Source organism: Papio anubis, chromosome 15 (assembly GCF_008728515.1).
Source record: "Papio anubis isolate 15944 chromosome 15, Panubis1.0, whole genome shotgun sequence".
In the NCBI taxonomy this organism is placed as follows: Eukaryota; Metazoa; Chordata; class Mammalia; order Primates; family Cercopithecidae; genus Papio; species Papio anubis.
In genome coordinates, this window is record NC_044990.1 from 69,176,230 (window position 1) to 69,197,373 (window position 21,144).

Sequence of the window (21,144 nt, forward strand, 5' to 3'; positions counted from 1 at the left end):
TTTGTGGGGACATGGATGCAGTTGGAAACTATCATTCTCAGCAAACTATGGGAAGAACAGAAAACCAAATACCGCATGTTCTCATCCATAGGTGGGAAATGAACAATGAGATCACTTGGATACAGGAAGGGGAATATCACACACTGGGTCCTATTGTGAGGAGGGGGGAGGGGGGAGGGATAGCATTAGGAGATATACCTAAAGTAAATGACAAGTTAATTGGTGCAGCACACCAACATGGCACAAGTAGACATATGTAACAAACCTGCACATTGCGCACATGTACCCTAGAGCTTAAAGTAAAATAAAAAAAAAAAAGAAAAGGAAAATACAGGGGAATGCAAAAAAAAAGACATAAATGTTATAGTTCATACAGTGACAATTAATGTGACTGCCATAATAGTACTTAAGTAAGTTTTGGGAAAATGTGGATAATAAAGATCAAATGAACCATACAAGTCCTTGGAAATTAACCTATTTATTTGCTGCGTTACATGGGACCCGGTTGCAACTCATTACTCCCATAGTAATTATTTTTGAGTTATTAGTTTTAAAAGAACATACGGGCTAAAGTTGTTTACTTGATATTTAGTGATTCAAACACAGCATCTTGAAATTCATACTAACAAAACTTATAAAAGTATTGAAAATCACTAATAGAAAAGAAGGTTATCAATTCTATCTTCCTCCCTTTTCTCCCTAGGTTTAAGATTTTCTATAAAGCAATGATCAATTAATTCACAAATTCCTTGTCTGATGAAATTAGCTTAACTAGTGCTTTCTTCTTTGTCTCATTATCAGAGCTTTTGCCAAACTAGATGATTTAAACACCTCTTTCTAAAACACTATTTTAAGACATCTTTTGTTTTTGTTTTTGTTTTTTATTTTTTGCGACGGAGTCTCATTCTGCCGCCCAGGCTGAATGCAGTGGTGCGATCTGGGCTCACTGCAAGCTCCGCCTCCCGGGTTCACGCCACTCTCCTGCCTCAGCCTCCCGAGTAGCTGGGACTACAGGTGCTCGCCACCTCTCCCAGCTTTTTTTTTTTGTATTTTTAGTAGACATGGGGTTTCACTGTGTTAGCCAGGAAGGTCTCGATCTCCTGACCTTGTGATCCACCCACCTCGGCCCCCCAAAGTGCTGGGATTACAGGCATGAGCCACCGCACCCGGCCAGGACATCTGCTTTTTAAACTACTTCATAATATTATGTCAAGTTATGTTTAATTTCGATTATAGATATTAACAAATAACAGCCATGGAAAAATTCATTGAGCCACAAAGAGAAATACTTAGTGTCCTTTTATTTTGAAAACTTGGGAGAAATAAAAAGGTCTTCTCCATGCATTACCTAGAGAAAAGACTGGCTCTTTTATTTAACCCAACCAAGTTCCCAAGTCAGTTACATGATTATGATGGAGTATCTTATTGAAGTGATCTCTTACGTTGTATTTTTTGGGTATAAACTCTATAATATTTTATTAGTAAAAAATTTGAACCCCCACATCATCTTGACTGATGAAAATATTTTAATGATACACAGAACAAAATCATTTAAGAATATTTTATCGGCCGGGCGCGGTGGCTCAAGCCTGTAATCCCAGCACTTTGGGAGGCCGAGGCGGGCAGATCACGAGGTCAGGAGATCGAGACCATCCTGGCTAACATGGTGAAACCCCGTCTCTACTAAAAATACAAAAAAACTAGCCGGGCGTGGTGGCGGGCGCCTGTAGTCCCAGCTACTCGGAGGCTGAGGCAGGAGAATGGCCTGAACCTGGGAGGCGGAGCTTGCAGTGAGCCGAGAACGCGCCACTGCACTCCAGCCTGGGTGACACAGCGCGAGACTCCGTCTCAAAAAAAAAAAAAAAAAAAAAAAAAGAATATTTTATCTTAAGTTGATTAAAATATTTAATTATAACTCATCATCAAGTTTTATTTGGCATCTAATTATGCAAATACAGGCTTTCCCAACCCAGGCACTATTGATATTTGGTGCACAATTCTCCTAGTTATCATTTGATGATGAGTTATAATTAAATTATTAGGAAGTTTGGCAGCATCACTGGGCCCTACCCGTTAGAAGTTGGTAGCACACAAATACCATCAAAGTAATGTGATCAAAGATGTGTCCAGACCTTACTAAATATCTCCCAGTGAGCAAAAGTGCCCCTGGCTGAAGACCAGTACTCTAATACAGATTTTATAAAAGATTGTCCTTTAGGCTACAAGTAGTAAGCTTCATTTATTTGGACTATTTTGAATATCCAAGATTCCATATTTTAACAAATAAATATTTATTCTTTGCAAAATAGAAAATAACTTGTAAATATATTATGAGAATTGATTACAACATAAGGTAACTGTTTTACAAATTGAAAATTATTAGTTAAATTTCCTATAAATAAATTTTATTTCAGAATATCTTGGAGTAGTAGTAGGTCCTCGTGGGTACACACTGAATTTAGATAAAATTGCGATAAAGCAAATTAATATAAAATTTCCTCCCATATACATACCAGAAGAACTATCCATATGCACCTTCCAAGAAAACAAAATTTTGAAATATTAGCCATGCCTTCTTGCTAGTTATTGTACCCTCTGTTACATTGTTATTGGAAAAGAAAGAAAACAGGTGTAAAAAAAAAATTGTGTTAGTCTGTTTTACAATGATATAAAGGAATACCTGAGACCGGGTAGTTTATATTTAAAAAAAGAGGTTTATGTGGCTCAGTATTCTGCAGACTATACAAGAAGCATGGTGCCAGCAGCTGCTTCTGGTGAGGCCTCAGGAAGCTCCCAATCATGGCAAAAGAAGGGAGGTCAGGTGTGTCACAGGATGAGAGAGGTTGCAGTGGGTTAGGGGAGGTCTCAGACTCTTATTAACATTCAGATCTTGGGTAACTCATTACCCTGGGGAGGGCACCAAGCCATTCATGAGGGATCCACTCCTGTGGCCCAAATACTTCCCACCAGGCCCACCTTCCACAATGGAGATCACATTTCAACATGAGATTTGAGGGACAAATGTCCAAAACATATCGAAAATGTATACATGTAAACAAAAATTAAGAAGACACAAAAAGACTACAAAGAAAGAAACAGGTTTCTCCAGAGAATTTAGTCACCCTTACAGTTATTTTTCCAGAAGCTATTTCTTTCTGCTTAAGGCTGTTGGTCAACATGAATAGCAGCTCCTAGAATGAAGAACAAAATGAGGTTACACTCTAGTAAAAATAACTTTTTCCTTGAGGCTCTCTTGTTTCCTAGACCCTCAAGAATATGCCATACTATGTGTAAAGTGTAACCAGTTTTTAAAAGGAATCATTGTGTTCTAATAAGAATGAAACAGATTCCCCCTAATTCGAAGAGCAGGATCATAAAAGACATGAAGAGACAGGGCTACATGTAACAACCACGGCAGAACTATTCCACCAGCTACAATGGGAATCACAGGAATGGCAGTAGTTAGGATTACGGTTCTTCAGATACTAGGCTCCAGTAAATGTGTGGGGATTTTGATGAATCTCTATAAGTAACATTGTTTGAGACATAAACTTGCCAAAAATATCTGATCAGTAGCATTACGTGGAATCCAATACATGATAAAATTAAAAAGTTGCAGACCATGAGTGACACTACTTGTAACTGCTCAGGGCTAGAAGACATCAGTTCAATAAAGGAAAATGAGTGACAATTGCGAATTATGCCCAGATACATATGAAAGAAAAATTGACAAATGTTTTATAGGGTTATAAGTATGTTTATGCTGGTATGTATACTTACCTATAGTTATATGAAAGTTATGAGGCACATACATAAGCCTGCTTTTTCTGTAACACCACTTTGTTTTTATATTGCCAATCCCAACTGCTAAATGACTCCCATAGAATGCAACAATGTCAGGATGGTGGTTATTTTCAATTAATACTGTATTTGATTTATAAAAAAAGCAGTAAAATATTACTCTCAGTTTGTAAAGCAGAGAAACATTTATTCAGAACCCAGAAAGCTTATCTTATCAAAATTTAGCTGCCTAAGAAAAGGCAGACCTTGCTCTGCTATCATTTACTCTCCTGACAGATAAAATGAACTACTACATCTTCGGAGAAAGCGCCGTATATTTATCCATCCATTTCCTCACCATCCATTATATCATCCGTTCATTCATTCAAGAAATATTTACTGAATGTTGGCTTTGTGCCAAGCATCGTTTTAGGCACTGGAGCTGTGTTAGTAAAAAAAAGCCAAGTGTCTTCTCCCTTATGACATTTATTTTCTATCAGGAAGAGGCAAACACAGAGGGGGATACAATTAAATTTAAGCAAATAATCAAAAACAATTGATTATATGTAATATATGTATTATTATAGTGGAGATGATAACTGCTACAAACACACTTTGTATGTACTTTTAAAGTAGGAATATATATGCTCCATTTTAATGTACCTGATTACAGTTTTGACCACTGTATTTCTTAGGAATTGCATTTGGGAGTGATTGTTTAACAAAGACTTGGTATAGTGTCTCAAATGAATCAAAGGTTTATTTTCTCACACAATAGTAGTCCAAAGGTAGCCTGCCCAGTGCTGATACAATGCATCCATAAGTCACTGGGCTATTTTCTTTCTTTCTCCTCAGTTGTTCTCAAAGCTGTGGTTTTCATCCTGAAAGTCACTGGATGCTGTGCCAGACAGATCCCTTAAAAATATTTCCTGGAATCCTGATCCCGTGCCTTCTGCTTACATCAAATGGCCTTTCCTAGCTGTAAACAAGGATGGGAAACGTAGTATTTTACCTGAAAATATCATCATCTTGAAGAAAATCAGGGTTCTGTTACTAAGGAAGCAGAGATAATGAGTATTTGGGAAGTTCTCAGCAGTCCAAGCCACAGCCTCCTAGACTTCAGACTTGTGGATTCCTTCTCTCTCATCTCAGTACCCAGCATAAGGTATAGCATGTTAAAAATGCTCAGTAACTAGTAGAAGCCTTGAGTAAATGAATGAGTGGAGTCCTTGATTAAGGCAGTGGTTACTTCCCTGGCGCCTGAAACGGGAAATGACCCTAAGGTAAATAACCCATTAAATAGTCTAAGTTAAATAATGCTACAGTCTGTAGCCATTATGGTTTCCTCAAAGATACATAAAGCAACGCTTTTTACAAGGACTTTATAATATATTATGACCTCTCGACTAATATACATTCAATCTAGCCTAGAATGTTGTATCATATGACAGTTATAAATGAACTGCTCTGGGAGCAATTTATAAAGAATGCTCTGGGAGCCTTTATGAAGAAAGGATGGGCCACAGATGACATGCTGAAGTGAAAATGACATTATTTTAGATACCGGACACTTAAGTGTTAAGTTTGTATCATATTATTTCAATTTTAGAGCATAAAATGCTACCATCTGCACGAGTTGTACATAATTTGAGAGAAATTCAAATGATGTCCTTAGAGAATCAAAGTGCATAAGATCAATGTTATTTTCGCATGTGAAGCCAACATTTCAAACACATTCTATTTTCCCTGGGTGTCAGTATGTAACAAAATGTCTACGGAAAAGCAGGATTTATGTTCTGTATCTAAGATCTGAGTAAGTCTTGAAGTTCATTCTTTTGGCTAAGTTTCCCAGAAAAGGAGAAATTAAATCACCTGAGAGTATTTTTCTTGGTGATGCCAAAGGATCTTTGGATCACCACAATGTGATAATCATCTTCAATGATTAACATAAATTGTACACACACACACACACACGAAAATGTGTACATATGAAAAATAACAAAGACACACAGAAAAATACACAGAAACTGAAGAATTTTCTTTCCTGACACTCAGTTTCCATGGACTAAAGCAGTGATCACATTCTGGATTTGTCTGGATTTGTCTGGATTTGTTTCACGCTTTTTTTTTTTTTTTTAATTCTAAAGAAAAACACTAAAAATCCTCATCAAGTGAAAAATAATAGCTTAGGTGCAGGGTCTCATGCCTATAATCTTGGCAGTTTGAAAGCCCAAGGGGGCAGGGTAACACTTTAGCCCAGGAGTTTGAGACAAGCCTGGTCAACATGACGAACCTCTCTCTCTACACATAATAATAATAATAATAATAATAATAATAAATAAAAGCTAGCCAGGCATGGTGGTGCATGCCTGTAGTCCCAGCTACTCAGGAGGTTGAGATGGGAAAATCACCGGAGCCCTGGGTGGTGGAGGTTGCAGTGAGCTATAATCATACTGCACTCCAGCCTAGGTAACAGAGTGAGACCCTGTCTCAAAATAATAATAATAATAAAAATAAGAAAATAATAGGTTTGCAGAAAGTAAAAAGAGGTTAGCCTATATGGATGATCCAGAAGTATGCTAAGAAAAGTATAATTCTAAGTACCAGAAAAGAATTCCATAAATGATATATATTAGTTCGTAACCACAATATATTTAAGAAAATTGTAAGGAAATTTAATTGTAAGTACCAGAAAAGAATTCTATAAATAATATATATTAGTTCTTAGCCACAATATGTTTTTTGATAAAATGTGGGAGACCCAGCCTTTTCTGAAGGGAGATTTTCTAGGTTTCAGCTGATAAAGTTTTAGGTATATGTGCTTTTTATGTTTGGCAAGTCTTAAATTTAATCATAGAGTCATTGTCCATAATTAGTATTTGTCTTCTCATATAGAATGAGATGTTTTTCCTTTACCTTAAAAACATGCATTGCATGTCTTGAAAATGAGCATATGCAACATGTATGTATAATTATGCATGTATGCATGAATATGCATATGCCCTGATGTACATCTAGATATTTATAGACAGACATAAACAGTTTCCACCAGATGTAATCTGTATTTCCTTGAAAAACAAACTTCTTGTTTTTTAACTTTTATTTTAAGTTCAGAGGTACATGTGCAGCCTATCAATGGTGACTGGAAATCCAAACTTCTTAGGTAACCACACCAGCAGTGGTTAAAGTAAAAGAAGACATTGTTAGTGCAGTTGACATTCATCTGCACAGCCGTTTGAAAATGCAGAGAACCATATAGTGCTGTGAAAATGTTATAAGAAAATGTCCTGTCCCTATTTTCAACTTCACATTGTTTCAATGTAGGGTGAAACAAGATGTGGTCTTCTAAAAATTTGCTTCACTTCTGTATTGAAAAAAGTAATAACTTATTCCAGAATTTGTGATGTGTCAGGACCCTTCTTTTTTCCCTAATTGATGGAATCTATTATTGTTCATTTTCATAATAGTTTATAAAAATGTTAAGTATTTTAAATTTCACTTATCATAGCACCAGGTCCCAATATGTACTTTAAAACATTTTCATGGAATGAACAATTACTATAACGTGCTAAATCTAAGTGTGTAGAAATGTATAGAAGTTGTGTAGACAATTAGGTAGAAAAAGTATATAAATCTTCTTGAAACATATGATACTTAAGATAAATATTTTCTCACTAATTCATAAAGAACCAAAGCCATCCATATTATCTGCTATGGTGTGAATGTGGCCTCCAAAATTTATATGTTAAAATTTAATTGTCAATGTGATGGTATTAAGAAGTGAGGCCTTTAGGAGGTGTTTAAATCATGAGGGTAGAGCCCTCACTAATAGGGTTAGTGACCTGATAAAAGAGGCATGTGGGAGCTGTTCGCCCCTTCCGCCACGTGAAGATTCAACAACAAAGTGCCATCTATGAAGCCCTTGCCAGATACTGAGTCTGCTACTTCCTTGATCTTGGAATTCCCTGCCTCTAGAACTGTAAGCAGTAAATTTCAGTTGTTTAAAAATTACCTAGTCTATAGTATTTTGTTATACCAAACTGTAAGGACTGAGAAAGAAATTGGTACCGGGAATGAGGTGCTGCTATAACAAATTTTTAAATATGTGGAAGCAGCTTTGGAACTGGGTACCAGGTAGAGGCTGGAAGAGTTTTGGGGGGTATTTGCTATGAAGGGTGATTCTGGTGAGAACCCAGAAGGAGAGGAGATCTGTAGAGAAGGCTTTAACTTTTTTACAGATGTTGTGTTCCTGTCCTACTGCTTTGTGTAAGTGGTGAAAAAGGATATGTGGTGGAAAAAATTAATAAGCAAAGTGTTGAGAATGCAGCATGGCCTCTCTTGACTGCTTATAGTAAAATGCAAGGAGAAACAAATTGAAGATGAAATCTATACACAAAATGGGAGCACAATGTAAAGACTTGAAAAATTCTCAGGCTGACCATCTTGTAAAGAAAGAAAAAGCACGTTCAGGAGAAAATACCAAGGGTACAGTGAAGCAAATATTTGATAAGGAGATTAGCATGGGCACAAGGAAGCCAGATGCTATGCATCAAAACAGTGAAAGAATGACCCCGAAGGCATTTCAGATATTTTAGGTGCTGGCTGGCCCTCCCATCACAGGCCATAGTTACAGGTCAACTCCCAGGGGATGGACTGATGTTGAAGAGGACCCTCAGACACCCACAGAGCCTCATTCAAGCCTCTTCTCCCTGCATTCTGGCACAGTGCTCCTCATTTATCCCAGGTGTGGCTCAAGTAGGCCCAGATGCAGGGCAGTCTGCCGTGGCCACCTCTCCAGAGGGACCAGATGGCAGACCATGGTGGAATTCACATGGTACCACCTCTACCATGGCACGGAGTACACAAACTCTAAGGGCATGGTTGCCTCCACCTAGATTTCAAAAGATGCCCTCTAGAGCATCAGGGCTCAGGCAGAGTACTGTCATAGGGCAATCAAAGAAAGTTTGCACCAGGGCAATGTTAAGTGGAGCCATTAGGTTGGGGTTACTGCAAAGAACCCCACACAGGAAATGCCTATTGAAGCTATTGGTGTGACACTGGCCCTGAGATTCTTTCTGACATGTGAGGATGCAAGGACAAGATGCCATCTATGAAGCCCTCATCAGGCACTGACTCTGCTGATGACTTAATTTTTGACTTCTCAGTCTCCAGAACTGTGAGCAACAAATTTCTATTGTTTATAAATTACCCAGTGTATACTGTTGTATTATAGCAGCCTGAACAGACTAAGACAATATCCAAGATTATGTTTGGGATATACCAGGCCAATGATAATAATATCTTTAATATATATGCTCATATATTAAATGTAATGCGTTTCATAAGTGAATTTTTCTACCACCTCTTAATGGAAACAGATGATGTCTTGCCAATTTTCTGTATTTAGGACCAGCAAAAGTACATGGACACTAAGGAGTGCAATCTAGCCCACAGCTTTCTCATCATCTAATTTCATCTAAAGACAGAACTGGGATTATCAAGAGCAAGAATTTCCAAAATTTAGAATGCAAAAGGATTATGTGAAGTGATTATGGAAAGTGATATTTCTAAGGTGTTGATTCCAGAGATTCTGATTTAGTGAGTTTGAGTTGGGCCTCTATATCGAATTATCTTTTCTTGAAAGACTGATGCAAATTGCTCTTCTTAACACTTGATAAACACTGATATGTAGGAATGAAATGACTGTGTATCCTTATTTCTCACATGTCAGCTTTTGAGAATAAATACCCATAAGGCATCTTGAAATCATGTTCAATGGCAATAAACAGGAGTGCAGGCATCTCATTTTGCTGATTAAGAGTAGATGTATATGTTTTGAAATTAAAGCTGAGGTTGGAGTTGACAATTCTTAGAAATACTGTGGAGCTAACAAGGATATTGGACTGAATAACTAAACACTTTCAAGTTAAGACTTTCTTTAGAAAACATATGTGATCTTTATCAATTTACAAAAGCTTGGGTCATAGATACCATGATTCTGTACCATAAAGTCTGGACATAATAGTTTTGAACAATTTATGACATTACTTGCTTAATATAACCATTAAGTATAAAACAGAGAAAGAGAATGACAGAGAAATATTCAATAGACTCCACAAATAAAGAGCAATCATAATGTGTGTGTCTGTGTACACATACCCATTTTTAAGTAAATCAGTTGACATGATATAATTTTTATTAAATGTCAATTAACTTTTTAGGGACTATATTCAAAACTTTTAATTTAAAAATATTTGATCATGAACTGCTATTCATATAAATATTAAAGGATGGTTTAAAAAGTGACAAAAGCATAAACATAAATACAACTTTCTATTTTTGATAGATTTGAAGGGGATATATACATATTTTTTTTCACATCAAGATGACCTAAAATTATCAAGTCATAAAATCCAAGTTTTTAATTAATTAATTTATTTATTTATTTGTCTCTCACATTTGTTATGTGATCTGTTGGGAAATTGTCGCTATTGATTGTGAAACCTCAAGGGGTATTAAGATCTTTATAGGCATCATTTTCTGCCTGGTCTCTATTGGCATCAAACAACTTAGTGATTGGCGGTCTCTCGGGGTCAAAGACTAGGGAAAGATCAATAAAAGCTGCAAACAATCTCATGTTGTTCTCACAGAGAATTCACAAGGTGAGAGAAAACAGAATGTGCCTCTCAACTGTTGACTTCTGTGTCTAGACTCAAAGCTCCAAAGAAACAACATCATTTCAATACTTAAAATGAGAAAACCTTCAGAGAAGTATTTTTTAAAAAAATAAAATTTATGGAAATAGAATTGATATATAAAAACATCTGCAGGTGAATAGAAAATGTGATGAGTTTGGAAATATGCATACACCCATGATACTATCACCATAATAGAGGTAATAAACATGTCCTCTACCTCCAAAGGTGTCCTTGTGCTCTTTTATGCGTGTGTGTGTGTGTGTGTGTGTTGTTCTGTTTGTAAGAACACTTAACATGTGATCTACCCTATTCCTTAAGTGCACAATACTATATTGTTAACTATAGGTGCTATGTGGTACACAATTCTCTAGAGTTTATTCGTCTTGCATAACTGAAACTTTACACCATTGACCAACAACTCTCCATTCCCCCTCTGACCCCTGGCAGCCGCTCTTCTATTCTCTGCTTCTATGAGTCTAAGTATTTTAGATACCTCATATAAGTGGATTCATGCAGTATTTGTCCTTTTGTGAATGGCTTCTTTCACTTACATATTGCCCTCTAAATTTATTCATGTTGTCACAAATAGTAGGATTTCCTTGTTTTTTCAATGCTGAACAATATTGCATTGTATGTAGATACCACATTTCCTTTATCCATTAATCTGTCAAAGGATAAAAATCCTTCTGTGAAGGATAAAAAATCTATAGTCATTTCAACAGGTGTAAAAAAATTTTGACAAAATTTGTTACTCTTTCCTGATAAAAACACCTAACAGTCCAGGCGTGGTGGCTCACGCCTGTAATCCCAGCACTTTGGGAGGCTGAGGCGGGAGGATCTCGAGGTCAGGAGATCGAGACCATCCTGGCTAACACAGTGAAACCCGGTCTCTAAAAAAAATTAGCTGGGCGTGGTGGTGGGCACCTGGAGTCCCAGCTACTTGGGAGGCTGAGGCAGGAGAATGGCGTGAACCCGGGAGGCGGAGCTTGCAGTGAGCCGAGATCGTGCCACTGCACTCGATCCTGGGTGACAGAGTGAGACTCCTTCAAAAACAAACAAACAAACTTAAAAACCTAAGTATTGAAGGAATCTGTGTCAACAAAATAAAGGCATTATGAAATTATGACATCTATTGATATGTGTGTGTCGAATCATACTTGCATCCCAAAGATAAATCCCACTTCATCATGAATGATACTTTTTACTGTGTTGTTGAATTCAGTTTGCTAGCATTTTTAAACAATTGTTGCATCTATGTTTGTTGGTAATAATAGTCTGTAATTTTCTTATATTGTAGTGCCCTTGCCTGGCTTTGGTATTAGGGTAATGCTGGTCTCATCAAGAGTTTGAATACGTTCTCTTCACTTTTTTAGACAAGTTTGAGAAGGATTAATATTGGGTCCTCTCTAAATGTTTGGTAAAATTCAGCAGTAAAGCCATTCAGTCCTGGACTTCCCTTTGAGGGGAGACTATTTATTACTGATTCAATGTTCTTATTTGTAATTGGCCTGATCAGCTTTTCTATTCCCTCCGGTTTTAGTCTTTGTATGTTGTACATTTCTAGTAATTTATTTATTTCCTCTAGGTTAACAAATTTGTTGGTTTATAATTGTTCATAGTTTTCTAGTATGATTCCTTGTATTTCTGTGGCATCAGTTATAATGTCTTTCTTTTTCACTTCTAATTTTATTTGTCTTCTCTTTTTCTTAGCTACTTGCAATGGTTAATACTGAGTGTTAACTTGATTGGGTTGAGGGATACAAAGTATTAATCCTGGCTGTGTCAGTATGGGTGTTGCCAAAAGAGACTAACATTTGAGTCAATGGACTGGGGAGGGCAGATCTACTCTTAATCCAGTAAGCACAATCTAGTCAGCTTCCAGTAAATATAAAGCAGGCAGAAAACATGAAAAAGGCAGGTCCAGCCTACCATCCTACATCTTTCTCCCATGCTGGATGCTTCCTGCCCTTGAACATCGGACTCCAAGTTCTTCAGTTTGGGGACTTGGACTGGCTCTCCTTGCTCCTCAGCTTGCAGACAGCCTATTGTGGGACCTTGTGATTGTGTAAGTTAATACTTGATAAATTCATATATATATATATACACACACACACACATATATATCAAATATAATAGGATATATATATATCCTATTTATACATGTGTGTGTATATATATATATACTATTTGTTCTGTCCCTCTAAGAGAATCCTAATACACTAGTTTAGCTAAAGACTTGTCAATTCTGTTAATCTTTCAAAAAAAACAAATTAATCTATTGCATTTTTTCTTCTAGTCTCTATTTTGTTTATTTCTGCCCTAATTGCTACATTTTCATTCTTTCTGCCGCCTTCAGGCTTTTTTCTTTTTTTATTTCCCTGAGGTGTAAAATTAGCTTGTTTATTTGAGATCTTTTATCTTTCTTAATGTAGGCATTTATCACTATAAGTTTTCCTGTTAGTACTGCTTTTGCCACATCCCATACGTTATATGTGTTGTAGTTTCATTTTCATTTGTCTGAAGGTTGTTTAAACGTTTATTTTACTTTTAATTGACACATAGTAAGTGAGCAAATAGTTATATAGTAAAGTGTAATGTTTTCTTACATCTATACAGTGTGTAAGTCTCAAATCAGGGTATTTAGCATACCCATCACCTCAAATATTTATCATTTTCTTCTAGTGAGAACAACCTGAGGATAATTTTTCTTTGTCTCCCTTCTGCACTCTGAATGCCCTTATTCTCACTTGATCATTATTTACTTTTTGTGGTTGCTACAGTGTTCTAAATTTAAATTTTCTCTAATGACAGCTAGTGAGATACCTGAGCCAGATATGCCCAATAAACTAAATCAGTCAACATTGTGTTATTTGTACTTACCAGTTTTTAAAATGTAGGTAGTTCTCCCAGTAACCTCCTTGCTGTGATTATATTTAAAATAATAATTACATATATCTCAAAAATGTATACCCCAAACCATTCATGTCAACATTACTTATGCCAAAAGTTGGAAGCATTAAATTTCCAAAAGTAAGTCAGCATTTAAATACATCAGGTTAAATCTACAAGATAAAATACTATTAGTGAAACTACATTTAAATATACCGACAATATGTGAAAAGTAAAAAACTAAATCTACAAAAAAAAAAAAACTATATATGCCTTGTGGGTTGTATTGATTTAAATGTGAATATGATCCACTCCTATAAGTATTTATGTATTGCTCTATCTTATCTCTTTCTATGCAGATGCCAAGACACAGAATGAAAGCAGTGGCTCTCTGTGGTTGAAGACAGTATTTATTTCCCTTCTTCTTCTTTTCCTAATTTTCCTTAGTATCTTCCTTCCTTTCTTTATATTTATATATATGCTGTATTGGCTGCAATGTTGCCTGGACAAGGCATGTTCATGGAATAGATGAGCCACACATTACACTTCTGTTCAGAGAAAAGAATAGCACCTTACGTTCTGCCCTCCTTCTACAACACACACAGGTATTTCTGCTTCTGAGCAGGTGTGGCTTTTTCTGCCATTACCTTGAATGATAGGTGGCAGGGCTTTGTAACACCAGCACACACATTACTTTGAGCTCTTGATCACAAATACCTAAACATAAACTTTGGTCACTAGCAAAAATAAACCTGTATACTGAATGTTTTCTATTTAAAGCACAGCTCATGTTCAGATTCAAGGAATTTCTAAATGTCTTTGCAGTGTGAATCCACTCAATAAGAAATCACATGACACAACCTGCAAATTTCACTTTGAAGACAGAGACAGCAAAATACATCACTACAGTCTCTGCAGTAGGAAATGGTACCTTAATAAAGGCACTATTGATTTTTAGATAATATACACTATGCTGTTCCAGGATATTACTTTCTTAATCAAAAGAACCATAATTTTTGTGTATTTACTAAGAAAATAAAAGAGTTAATTTCACAGACTTACTGGATGTATGTAAATATGCAAAAGAGACTAAATTGTAAGTATGATTTGTTTGGACATTTTTATGTATGTATATATAATTGTATATATATTCCTGAATCATTACATGTATGTATTTATATATTCATACATTAGCTTAAGGTATGACTGAAAGATTTCCCATGCCTATGGAAAATCTTTCAATTTCAGAAGTGAATGCTTTGACAGTATAACTATGTGTAAGAACAAATAGGTATTATAATATAATATCTTCTAGGACTACTTTTGCCTGTGGCTTCCATCTTTGCAAGATTTCAAGTTTGAGGGTCTAACTTTTATGAAGACGATTTGATGCAAGTTGACTCCAGACTATCTCCCTTGACAAGCTAGTTCCATTTAGATACATTTCCTTTATTGGCAACACCATTGGATAAATAGTATCCCATAATCATTGATTTATTTGACTACCTTTGTCTTCAGGCTGTGAGCTTCTTCATAGGAAAATTCCTCTTATTCTTCATCTTTCTCTCTGCAGATGGTGGCACCATCCCATGAGCTGAGTAAATTGGCAGTTATGAGTGGGAGCAGCAGATAGGACACTTAAATCAATAGAGAGAAAACCTGTGCTAGGGGAGCTTACATTCTAGTAGACAGACATAGACAATAAATGCATACATAAAAGTGATTCTATCAGAGAGTGATCAATGTTATGAAATGAAAGCAAGTTGATGTAACAGAGAATTAATGATTGTGTAGATGAGGGTCATGAGGTTATTTAGATATGGTGATGGGGTAACTTCTGGTAGCTAAGCTTAATTTCAACCAGCAACTGAAAATTGAGAAGAGACAAGTCTTACAGCGAATTAGAGGGTGGACTATGCAGAGGGAAGAGTGAAGATTTTTGAGCTAGAAATGAGTACTGTACATTCTAGGGGAAAAAGGATCAATGTGGCTAATACAACACAAGGAAGGGGGAGACTGATTTCAGTTGGATTCCAGTTGAACAGAATTTAAGATTTTTAAGAACAAAAAACACAACACTAATGTTAATGATTAGTAAAAGTTATACTGGAGTCTCCTTTTGTTAATTCAGAATAGATCCATTGTAACAATGTAAATGTTTGGTTAGATCAAGGGCAGGGCAGACTGATGGTATAGGGTTAAGCTTCATATGTATTCCTAATTACTTTTGGACCAATTAGCTGCAGATAAAAATTAACCTGTTTCATATTGTAATTATTTCTGGCAACTGCTTTTAGGAAGTTATCCATTACTTAGTTTAGGTATTATATTTATTCTATTTCCTAAAACATCACATTTTATCATCACTGACCTGAAGTCACTGATTCTATATCACTTTGTATCAACAAAACACCCAATCAAGTTTTCCATACTTGTTCGGTTTAAAACATTTTCACGTAATTTAGAGAAGCATGTATTTTTTTTTTTTTTGTACCACGTATATAAAGCCTACCTCCCTAAGTCATGGGGGGAAGGATAAAGTCAAGAGTATTCCCTTCAGTGTTGGGGGGTATATTTGTTCTTGTTTCAAATCATCTAAATTCTAAAGCTCATTGTACGCTGCAGATCTTGTTTCTATGGTTACCTTGAAAAAGAAGAATGCATGTTATTATACACAAACCCACTATTTCAAGAATGACCAAATAGGGGAAGAAACCACACAGTCATTTCCATTATTTGTAACCTAAGTCAGCACAAGATTAGAGAAACAAAAAATAGAGTAGGAAGTTAAAGTCAAACATGAAAAAATAAAAAGAAACAACAAAAGAGAAAAAATGTGTACAGAAATTTTTGAGCACAAAAGTAAATAATGATCCTCTTCAAGGACGAAAGCGCACTCTACCTGTGTGCATGTGTCTGTGTGTGTTTTAAAATTATAGTTTAATAAAATGGTAATGAGTTTTAAGGGTGACCTTCTACAGTGTTAACCTGAATAAAATGTTAAAATTTGTTTTTCTATTCTACTCTTAGGATAATAATAAATTCCCGCTAATTGTTACTTCAAAGGTGATCAGCAATGGTGGAAAGGGAAAGAAATGATCATAAAACAAATAGAAAAAGTTTGTGAATGTCCCCAGTACTTTTGGCAAAAATATATATACATAATATAGTTTCTACCCTAAGGAAGATTATCATGCATTTGTATTTGAAAAATTAAAATGAACCTACATGATATATAAGATATTAACGTATAAGGAGAAGAGAAAATGTATAAGAGAAGAGCTAAAAGGGAGCTCTAATAAGTTAGGTAGACACACCTTAGTCATGTGCCACAGAGCATTGAAAAAATATTTTTAAATGTGTTATTACAAACAGTGTCTGTATCAAGTGCTGGAGAATATGTGGATAATAGGAACCAGCATTCTCTTCTGGCAGATATATGAACCAAAGTAGCCAATCCAGAGTACAGTCTGACATTGCTCAAAAAAATTTAGAATGCACATTCCCTATGACCTAGCAATTCACATTTGAAAGAGGATATGAATGCAGCACTGTTTATGGTAATGGGAAGTTGGAACAGCTTCCTCTACTTCAGGTAAGTAGATAAGTTAAATACAATTTTATGGTATACTCTTCAGCAGTTCGGTAGGTGAGAATATGCATATTTACTTTTGTGAATAATTTTGAGTATAGGTTAAGAAAATGAATGATTCTATGATATGATAATTTGTATAAAATAAATACACATGTACACATATCTGTAGGCACTTATAAAACTTTTTCTAAAGGTAGCCTCGGTTGGAAAGGAGATGAGGAAAAGGTAAGTGGGGATACAAGCAACAGAGACACCTTAAATGTATAATGATGTTGAACCATGAAAAAGGAGACTAATCCAGTCAACTCCCTAGATATTTTCAATGGAGTTAAAAGAAAAAAGAACCAGTAATAGTGATAGTTAAATATACCATGTATGCCTTCAATTTTTGAAACTTAACTATTAGAACAAATCATTCCAATAGCACCAAGGAGTTTTCAGTATCTGAATTAGAAGAATTGATTGAACCTTCAAGTAATCTTTTTATTTTTTTTATTTTTTTTAATTATTATAATACTTTAAGTTCTAGGGTACATGTGCATAACGTGCAGGTTTGTTACATATGTATACTTGTGCCATGTTGGTGTGCTGCACCCATCAACTCGTCAGCACCCATCAACTCGTCATTTACATCAGGTATAACTCCCAGTGCAATCCCTCGCCCCTCCCCGCTCCCCATGATAGGCCCCGGTGTGTGATGTTCCCCTTCCCGAGTCCAAGTGATCTCATTGTTCAGTTCCTACCTATGAGTGAGAACATGTGGTGTTTGGTTTTCTGTTCTTGTGATAGTTTGCTGAGAATGATGGGTTCCAGCTGCATCCATGTCCCTACAAAGGACACAAACTCATCCTTTTTTATGGCTGCATAGTATTCCATGGTGTATATGTGCCACATTTTCTTAATCCAGCAGACACATGACAAAATGCTCATCATCACTGGCCATCAAGTAATCTTATTAACTAAGAAACCTAGCTGTTAGATTTTAGCGATTTCCTTAGCAAAGTTTATTAGACATTTAATCTATTTATTATATTTCTTTATAACCCACATCCATAATTGCTATGTTTAAAAAAATTCCAAAAAGTAAAATATAAAGATTAGTAACCCTAGGATTTAAGCACATCGAATATTCTCATAACATGTAACAAATATCCTATACGATCAGATCCACTATAAAACAACTAAAATCTTTATTCCTATTTTCTAAAAATCTCCCTTGTTTTCTAAGCAAAGAAGCATTTTGCTAGAAAGGGAATAATGTCCTAGTCTGGAATATTTTTATTTCAGTGCCAAACCTAACAATGTTAAGATATGAAGGCAACTTGACTGTTTACATCAGTTCTGTTAGCAAATTACTCAAACTAATCATTTCTGTATTAGTACTGCTTTGCATTTCACTAAAACCAAAGAAGAACTGGTGTATATGGAATTCTGAAAGCCAGGCCTTGTGGTAGGTACAGGAGCAACAAAAATAACAAAATAAAACCCCTACCTTCCTTTGTAGGGACATGGATGCAGCTGGAAACCATCATTCTTAGCAAACTATCACAAGAACAGAAAACCAAACACCGCATGTTCTCACTCATAGGTGGGAACTGAACAATGAGATTACTTGGACTCGGGAAGGGGAACATCACACACCGGGGCCTATCATGGGGAGCGGGGAGGGGCGAGGGATTGCATTGGGAGTTATACCTGACGTAAATGATGAGTTGATGGGTGCTGACGAGTTGATGGGTGCAGCACACCAACATGGCACAAGTATACATATGTAACAAACCTGCACGTTATGCACATGTACCCTAGAACTTAAAGTATAATAATAATAAAAAATATATTAAAAAAAAGAAAGAGAGAGAGAGAAGTAGAATAAATATTTGTAGGTGTAACCCAAAATAAAGGCTTCCTTTAATAAAGAAAAAACAAAAAAACAAAAAACCCTACCTTCCAGCCCCCTGTGGCTTAATGAAGAAGACCAATTAGAGAGCAGTTAGTTTCAACAGAGTGTTCCTGTACCATAAGGAGGCAAAATGCAGGATTCTATCTAAAAGCTCAAGGTCTTGGATTACCTTAGCTTTCTCTGAGAGAAAGAGACACTATGCTAAAACCTGAGGAATCAGCTTCTTTTTCTCAGGTGATGAAAGGAACAAAGGTATTCCTAAAAAAGGGAAAATAAAATAATCAGTAAATGTACACAGACAAGTATGTACACATACTAAATACTTTAGTAAGGCAGGAATGTAGTATTCAGGCTTGTAAGTTGCATGAAATGAAGGAAAAGAGGTAAGCGGAACCCTTTTAAATGGTTTTAAATCACTAAGTAATGAGGGCTTTACACTAGAGACAATGAAAATCACTTAAGTATGACCCTGGCATGATTAAATTGCGCATCAAAAAGATAAATTTTCTCCATGAAAACTTAACAGGAAGGGAGATTTGTTAGGAGATATGAAAATCTGTTAAACAGGCATGCGTATCCTATGTAAAAACAAATGAACATGAAAAGAAAAAACTATGGAGAAAGAAAAAAAATTGGGTTTTGCTAAGAGTTAAAGGGGAAGGAGGCATGAAAAGGTGGGGCACAGAGGATTTTTAGGGCAGTAATACTATTTCATACGATGTATGATATCATAGTGATGAATACACATCATTATACACTTGTTGAAACCCATCAAATGTACAACACCGAGTGAACACTAATATAAACTATGGCCTTTGGGTGATAGCGATATATCAATACAGGATCATCAGTTGTAACAAATGTGCCACTCTGCGGGCACCTGTAGTCCCAGCCACTCGGGAGGTTGAGGCAGGAGAATGGCGTGAACTTGGGAGGCGGAGCTTGCAATGAGCCGAGATCAGGCCACTGCACTCTGCCCTGGGTGACAGAGTGAGAATCCATCTCAAAAAAAAAATGTTGGCAATGGGGGAGGTCATGCAGAAGGAGGCCTGGGAGTATATGGGAACTCTGTACTTTCTACTCAATTTTGTTGTGAATCTAAACTGCTCTGAAAATAAAGTTAAATAATTTAAAAAATAAAACACGAATGCAGTAGAGATGCAATAAAAAGAGGACATATTTGAGAGTCAGTAAGAATGAAGAATGAACAGAAACTGTTGAAAGGTTGGATACAGGAGAACACAGGGGAAGAGGAAGTGAACGTATCACCCTGGTTTCTAACTTAAGGGTATGAAGTAAAGTGTGATAACATTTAAGAATACATGGAATAGAGGAGAACCAAGCGAGGGTGGGAGGTGTGTGAGCAATGATCATTTCTGACCCTACTGAATCTGGGAAACTCATTTGACACTGCAGTAGAGATGGCTGGAAAGAGTTAGCAATCAGAGGCAGAGACCACTAACCTGACGCCATGGCCCAGGAAAGCAAGCTCCAACAAGTAGGCACTTTCACAGTGTCTGGACTTAGCACTACACAGGCTAGTCACGTAACACAGCTTTATGCTATGACAGTGATATTGGCAGTAGATATTATCTCTTGCTTCCACCTACTTTAGGTCATCTGAATGTCACAAAAGTTCATCAATAGGGTCTCTGTCTCTTTCTGCCACCACTTTCCAGCCATCTCTGCTGCAATGTCACGTGTGCTCCCCAGATTCAGTAGATGGCCACCTCTAACAAGACAGGCTTATTAGTAGAACCCTTATAACAAAACAGTAAGAGTAAGCCAAGGCGGAGGAAAAGATTTATAGGGAAAATAACTGATAAAAATTACCTTGCTTTTTATCAGAAAGAAATTGAATTAAAATAAAATGAAAAAATTCGGATCCATTTCTATGGCAACAAAAGGATGGTTACTGAAAACTACTATGCTATGTGTGTTAGTTCTGTTTGGTTTCTGTGTGTGTGTCTGTGTGTGTGTATGTGTGTGTGTGTGTCTTCTTCACTGAGCACTGGGGATCTATTTACTGTTGAGAGCCTAATTCCATAAACATCGTTTTCTTAATACAAAATTAGGCTATTTTTTTTTATCAAGAAAATAGTGCATTTGGGTAAATGTGATTTCAGAAAAGGTCATTTAGTAAAAGAATTGGCATGTGCAGAGCTCTTACCACTGAGGAGAATGAATTAGAATTCAATGACCCACTTTCAAACTTGCTCTCATGGCTAGGAATCCAATATTGTTCTGAAGTCTTGTGAAAAACTTGAGAAGATGACGTTTGA

At 36.2% G+C, this 21,144-nt stretch overlaps 1 long non-coding RNA gene across 1 annotated transcript; it reads right to left on the bottom strand.

The window, feature by feature from the left end:
- Positions 1-1,886: 1,886 nt before the first annotated feature.
- On the bottom strand, positions 1,887-17,495 carry LOC110741724. Its single transcript, XR_002518466.2, has 3 exons — positions 15,880-17,495; positions 14,874-14,961; positions 1,887-5,040 (listed from the first exon to the last, which is right to left on the bottom strand). It is a non-coding gene; the product is annotated as an uncharacterized LOC110741724 (long non-coding RNA).
- Between the last annotated feature and the right edge of the window lie 3,649 nt (positions 17,496-21,144).